Genomic DNA, 7,295 nt, shown 5'->3' on the forward strand with positions numbered 1-7,295 from the left:
GCTCCAAAGGTGCGCACTTTTGGAGGGCACTTTTTGGAGGGCACTTTTCTGCGCTCCAAAGGTGCGCACTTTTGGAGGGCACTTTTTGGAGGGCACTTTTCTGCGCTCCAAAGGTGCGCACTTTTGGAGGGCACTTTTTGGAGGGCACTTTTCTGCGCTCCAAAGGTGCGCACTTTTGGAGGGCACTTTTTGGAGGGCACTTTTCTGCGCTCCAAAGGTGCGCACTTTTGGAGGGCACTTTTGTGCACTCCAAAGGTGCGCACTTTTGGAGGGCACTTTTCCTGTGCTCCAAAGGTGCACACCTAGGTGAGCACCTTCGACCACACCTTGTAGCACACCAAACTCTGACTTTCGACTTCATCCGCAATGCAGGGTCTTTGAGGTTGGCGCAATGCGCACAACCAGGGGAGTCGACCCATCAAACCCAACACCTCCCCTATATAAGCTATTTGTCTGATTCTCATACATGCGTAGCCTGCAGGAGCAATTAGGACATCGACCCCAACTTTCGGCTTCTAAACGAAAACAAGGTCTTTGAGGTTGGTGTAATGCGAACAACTAGGGGAGTCAACCCATCAAACCCAACACCTCCCCTATATAAGCTATTTGTCTGATTCTCATACATGTGTAGTCTACAGGAGCAATTAGGACATCGACCCCAACTTTTGACTTCTTAACGAAAACAAGGTCTTTGAGGTTGACGTAATGCGCACAACCAGGGGAGTCGACCCATCAAACCCAACACCTCCCCTATATAAGCTATTTGTCCGATTCTCATACATGTGTAGCCTGCAGGAGCCATTAGGACATTGACCCCAACTTTTGACTTCTTAACGAAAACAAGGTCTTTGAGGTTGGCGTAATGCGCACAACCAAGGGAGTTGACCCATCAAACCCAACACCTCCCCTATATAAGCTATTTGTCTGATTCTCATACATGTGTAGCCTGCAACAACGATTAGGACATCCACCCCAACTTCTGAATTCGTCTGCGTTGACCGCACCAAAGGTGCACGCCTTGGTGCTCACCAAAATCCGACTTCCGACTTCTTCTGCTATGCGGGGTCTTTGAGGTTGGCGCAGTGCGCACAACCAGGGGAGTCAACCCACCGAATGCAACACCTCCCCTATATAAGCTATTTGTCTGATTCTCATACATGCGTAGACTGCAGCAATGATTAGGACATCCACCCCAACTTTTGACTTCTTAAACAAGACAGGGTCTTTGAAGTTGGTGCAGTGCACACAACCAGGGGAGTCGACCCATCAAACGCAACACCTCCCCTATATAAAGCTATTTGTCCGATTCTCATACGTGTAGTCTGCAGCAGCGATTAGGACATCGACCCCAACTTCCGAATTCGTTTGCATTGACCGCACCAAAGGTGCACGCCTTGGTGTGCACCCTGGAGTGCACTTTGGTGCTCACCTCGGTGCACACTTTGGTGTGCACCTCGGTGTGCACCAAAGGTGCGCACCTTGGAGCGCACCAAAGGTGTACACTTTGGAGCGCACCACATAGGGTCTTTGAGAGGTTGGCGCAGTGCGCACACCAAGGTGGGTGTTGAGGTGCGTGCCGAGGTGGGTGGGTGCTAGGGTGCGCTCCATGGTGGGTGCCAGGGTGGGTGCGTGCTAGGGTGGATTCCAAAGAGGGTCATAGGGTGGGTGCCAAGGTGGGTTGGTGATATAGTGGGTTCAAAGGTGGGTACTAGGGTGGGTTCCAAGGTGGGTCACAAGTTGGGTGCCAGGATGCGTGGGTGTTAGGTTGGGTGCCAAGGTGGGCTCCTGCGTGGGTGGGTGCTAGGGTGGGTTTCAAGGTGGACGCGAGGGCGGGTGCCAAGGTGGGTAACAAGTTGGGTGTTAGGATGGGTGAGTGCTAGAGTGGGTGCCAAGGTGGGTGGGTGCTAAGGTGGATGCCAAGGTGGTTCACAGGGTGGGTGGGTTCTAGGGTGAGTTCCAAGGTGGGTCACAGGTTCAGTGCTAGGGTGGGTGTCAAGGCGGGTGTCGAGGTGCCTGGGTGCTAGGGTGTGGATGCCAATGTGGGTCATAGGGTGGGTACTAGGGTGGGCTGCAATGTGGGTGCCAAGGTGGGTAACATGCTCGGTGGGTTCTAAATTGGGTGCCAGGGTGGGTGTGCACCCACCTTGCCCGAGGTGGGTGCCAAGGTGCCAGTGTGGGTGGGTGCTAAGGTGGATGCCAAGGTGGGTGAGAAGGTGGGTGATAGGTTGAGTGGTAGGATGGGTGGGTGCCAAGATGGGTCACAGGGTGGGTGCAAGGGTGGGTAGGTGCTAGGGTTGGTGTCAGGGTGGGTGGGTGCTAGGTTGGGTTCCAAGGTGGGTGCGAGGGTGAGTGTCAAGGTGGGTCACAGGTTAGGTGCTAGGATGGGTGAGTGCTAGGGTGCAAAGGTGCCAGGGTGGGTGCTAGGATGGGTCGATGCTAGGGTGAGTGGCAAGGTGGGTCCACAAGTGTCAAGGTGGGTGCCGAGGTGGGTGCCAAGTCGGCGACTGCTATGGTGGATGCCAAGGTGGGTCACGGGGTGGGTGCCAAGTTGCTAGGTTGGGTTCCAAGGTGGGTGCCAACGTGGGTGCTAGGGTGCGTGGGTTAAAGGGTGTGTCACAACGTGGGTGCCAGGATGGGTGCGCACCCACACTGGCCAAGACGGGTGCGGGTGCAAGGTTGGGTTCCAAGCCCGGTCACAGGCTGGGTGCTAGGATGGGTGGGTGCCAAGGTGGGCACCAGGGTGGGTGCACCCACCCTGGCCAAGGTGGGTCACGGGGTGGGTCCTAGGGTGGGTAACGGGGTGGGTACTAAGGTGCGTGCCAAGGTGGGTCATAGGGTGGGTGCCAAGGTGGGCACCAGGGTGGGTGTGCACCAACCCTAGCCAGGGTAGGTCACGGGGTGGTTGTCGGGGTGGGCGTCAAGGAGCCAAGGTGGGTGGCAAGTAGCCAAGTTGCGTGCCAAGGTGGGTGTCGGGGTGGGTGCCAAGGATCCAAGGTGGGTGCCAAGGAACCAAGGTGGGTGTCTGGGTGGGTGCCGAGGTGGGAGCCAGGGTGGGTCCCAAGGTGAGTGCAAAGGTGGGTGCCAGGGTCAAGGTGAGTGCCAATGTGGGTTCCAAGGTGCCAGGGTCAGGGTGAGTGCCAATGTGGGTTCAAAGGTGCTAAGTTGGGTGCGAGGTTGGGTGCGAGGGTGGGTGGGTGCCAAGGTGTGCTAGGTGGAAGCCCGGGTGGGTCGGCATCCCATGGGTGTCGAGTTGGGTGCCTGATGGGTGCTTCTTGTCAAGTTTTAGTCGTCGGGACTCATTTCGAGCCTTAGAGGTCGTTTCTTGTCCGGTTGCCCTGTCTTCGACCTGGGAACCCAATTTTGGTCCTCGGGTCCCATTTTTTTTTGTCTCGCATCCCACTTTTGGCCTGTGGCCTTTTCGGGGTCGATTCTCGTTTTGGGCATCAGAGCATGTTTCTTCTCCTAAAACCCAATATTTGTTTATTAAGTCTCGGAACACATTTTTGTTCTCGTGGACCCATCATGGGTCTTGGAACGCATTTGTGGTCCTTGGGTCCCATTTTGCATCCCGAAACTTGTGTTTTGGTGCTTGATCCCTATTTTGGGTGCCCACCTTGCACCAAGTGCGCACCCGGGGCAAACCGAGCGCCTTGGTGCACCGGGGCAAGATCGAGCGTGCACCCGAGGCGCCCCGAACATGCACCAAGGTGCACTCGGCCCACATGTGAGCGCAGGTCGTTGCGCCCGAGGTGGTGTGTGGGCACCGCGTTGCAGACGGGACACTGCACGCACACGACGCCCCCTCCAGGTGCACGCACGTAGGCCGGGCCGGGTGCACACCCGACGCCCTAGCAAGGTGCGCGCACCCGGGCAGGGCTCACACTTGGCGAACGGGGCGCACTTCGCGAGGGAGGGTGTGCACCTCGACGGGGGTGGGTGGCCGGGGTGGATTCGCACGTGGGTCGCGGTTTGCTAAGTACACACTGCGACAAGCTCATAACGGGTGCGATCATACCAGCATTAGTGCACCGGATCCCATCAGAACTCCGCAGTTAAGCGCGCTTGGGCCGGAGTAGTACTGGGATGGGTGACCTCCCGGGAAGTCCCGGTGTTGCACCCTTTTTTAGTTTTTCGCCGGGCGTCGCAATGCTATTTGAATAAACCTTTTGCCCGTTTGCGTTCTCGTCGGGGCCGGGCCGGGCCGGGGTGCGCTGCCCGCACTACCGCGCGCGCGGGGGCGACACCGAGCGCGCACCCGAGGCACCCCGAGCACACAGGCCACGGTGCAACCCGGGCGTTGTGCGCGCACCCCGGTGCGCCCGAGGTGCTGCGCGCGCACCCAGGTGAAATCGGTGTGCACCTCGGCCAGTGCGCGCTCGGTCGAGTCGCGCACGTTGGCCAAGGTGCACGGTGATGTTTCTTACTCTAAGGTTCCGCACCAGACGCCCGGGACAGGTGAGCGAAGCTGGGCGGGGCCGGGTGCGCGGCCGGGGCAGGTGCACGCAGCTGGAGAGAGCTTTGGAGCACACTTCGGAGCGCACCAATGATGCGCTCCATTCAAAAGTTTCCTGAAAAGGCAAAAAAAGTTGAGATTATAGAATTTCCCACTTGAGAGATTGTAAAAAAAAAAAATTTAAAATGAAGGAAACGCGGGTGCCAAGGTGTGCGCAGCCCAGCCAAGGTGTGCGCACCAAGGCGCCCACCCTGGCGAAGGTGCACGCAAGGTGCGCACCCGAGGCAAACCGGACAATTAACCCAACTTTCGACTTCGCGCGCACCTTGGAGCGCACTTCGGAGCGCTCCTTGGTGCGCACCAATCTTGGGCACCTCGGAGTGCACCATGGCGCCCACCAAGGTGCGCACCCGGGGCAAACCGAGCTCCGACTTCGTGCGCACCTTGGAGCGCACGAAAGGTGCGCACCATGGCGCCCACCAAGGTGCGCAGCCCAGCCAAGGCGTGCGCATCAAGGTGCGCACCCTGGCGAAGGTGCGCACCCGGGGCAAACCGAGCTCCGACTTCGTGCGCACCTTGGAGCGCACAAAAGGTGCGCAACCCAGCCAAGGTGTGCGCACCCCGGTCAAACCGAGCTCCGAATCGTGCGCACCAGAGGTGCACGCCATCGTGCGCACCTTGGAGCACACTTCGGAGCCCTCCTTGGTGCGCGCCGATGTTGCGCACCTCGGAGCGCACCCGGGGAAAACAATGCAATTAACCCGACTTTCGACTTCGTGGGCACCTCGGAGCGCTCTCGGGTTCGCACCTCGGAGCACACCGAGGTGCGCACCTTTGATGCGCTGCCTTCACCAATTTCCAGAAAAGGCAAGAAAACATTGAGAAGGTGTGCGCACCGAGGTGCCCACCCTGGCGAAGGTGCACGCGAGGTGCGCACCCGGGGCAAACCGGGCTCCGACTTCGTGCACGCCGCACCTTGGAGCACACTTCGGAGCGCTCCTTGGTGCGCACCAGGGCGCGCAACCCAGCCGAGGTGCCCACCCCGGCGAAGGTGCACGCGAGGTGCGCACCCGGGGCAAACCGGGCTCCGACTTCGTGCACGCCATGGTGCCCACCGCGGCGAAGGTGCACGCGAGGTGCGCACCCGGGGAAAACCGGGCTCCGACTTCGTGCACGCCGCACCTTGGAGCACACTTCGGAGCGCTCCTTGGTGCGCACCATGGTGCCCACCAGGGCGCGCAACCCCGCCGAAGGTGCACGCGAGGTGCGCACCCGGGGCAAACCGGGCTCCGACTTCGTGCACGCCGCACCTTGGAGCACACTTCGGAGCGCTCCTTGGTGCGCACCATGGTGCCCACCAGGGCGCGCAACCCCGCCGAAGGTGCACGCGAGGTGCGCACCCGGGGCAAACCGGGCTCCGACTTCGTGCACGCCATGGTGCGCACCGCGGCGAAGGTGCGCACCCGGGGCAAACCGGGCTCCGACTTCGTGCACGCCGCACCTTGGAGCACACTTCGGAGCGCTCCTTGGTGCGCACCAGGGCGCGCAACCCAGCCGAGGTGCCCACCCCGGCGAAGGTGCACGCGAGGTGCGTACCCGGGGCAAACCGGGCTCCGACTTCGTGCACGCCGCACCTTGGAGCACACTTCGGAGCGCTCCTTGGTGCGCACCATGGTGCCCACCAGGCCGCGCAACCCAGCCAAGGTGTGCGCACCAAGGTGCACGCGAGGTGCGCACCCGGGGCAAACCGGGGTCCGACTTCGTGCACGCCGCACCTTGGAGCACACATCGGGGCGCTCCCGGGTTCGCACCGGCGTTGCGCACCGTGGTGGGCACCTCGGAGCACACCAAGGTGGGCAGCGAGGTGCGCACCTTTGATGCGATGCCTTCACTAATTTCCATAAAAGGCAAAAAAAAAACGAGATTTTAAAATTTCCGTTTTGAAAGATAGTGAGAAAAAGGGAATGCTGGTGCCATCTTGAGCCCGCCCTGGTGCGCAGCCCAGCCAAGGTGTGCGCACCAAGGTGCCCACCCTGGCGAAGGTGCGCGCCCGGGCAATTAATCCAACTTCCAACTTCGCGCGCGCCAGGGTGGGAGCGCACCCAACAACCGGGCCTGGGAAGAGCCAATGCGAGAAACCCCACCAAACGCTCTGACAAAAAAAGAGGGGGCGCTCCAGTAACCCCGCTTCGGAGCGCACCCTGGGCAAACCCAGCCAAGGTGCCCACCCCGGCCAAGGTGCAGGCGAGGTGCGCACCCGGGGCAAACCGGGCTCCGACAACGTGCACGCCGCACCTTGGAGCACACTTCGTAGCGCTCCCGGGTGCGCACCTCAGAGCACACCAAGGTGGGCAGCGAGGTGCGCACCTTTGATGCGCTGCCTTCACTAATTTCCAGAAAAGGCAAAAAAAAAAGGAGATTTTAAAATTTCCGTTTTGAAAGATAGTGAAAAAAACGGAACGCGCGTGCCATCTTGAGCCCGCCCTGGTGCGCAGCCCAGGTAAGGTGCCCACCCTGGCAAAGGTGCGCACCCGGGCAATTAACCCTACTTCCGACTTCGTGCGCGCCAGGGTGGCAACCGGGCCTCGGAAGAGCCAATGCGAGAAACCCCACCAAACGCTCCGACAAAAAAAGAGGCGGCGCTCCAATAACCCCGCTTCGGAGCGCAGCCGGGGCAAACCCAGCCAAGGTGCCCACCCCGACGAAGGTGCACGCGAGGTGCGCACCCGGGGCAAACCGGGCTCCGACAACGTGCACGCAGCACCTTGGAGCACACTTCGAAGCACTCCCGGGTGCCCACCGGCGTTGCGCACCGTGGTGGGCAGCGAGGTGCGCACCTTTG

At 60.4% G+C, this 7,295-nt stretch overlaps 1 non-coding gene across 1 annotated transcript; it reads left to right on the plus strand.

Moving 5' to 3' along the window:
- The first annotated feature begins 4,001 nt into the window (after positions 1 to 4,001).
- Positions 4,002 to 4,120, plus strand: LOC131861645 (5S ribosomal RNA). The gene has a single exon (XR_009360678.1). It is a non-coding gene; the product is annotated as a 5S ribosomal RNA (ribosomal RNA).
- Positions 4,121 to 7,295: the final 3,175 nt, after the last annotated feature.

This window comes from Cryptomeria japonica, unplaced genomic scaffold (assembly GCF_030272615.1).
Source record: "Cryptomeria japonica unplaced genomic scaffold, Sugi_1.0 HiC_scaffold_32, whole genome shotgun sequence".
In the NCBI taxonomy this organism is placed as follows: Eukaryota; Viridiplantae; Streptophyta; class Pinopsida; order Cupressales; family Cupressaceae; genus Cryptomeria; species Cryptomeria japonica.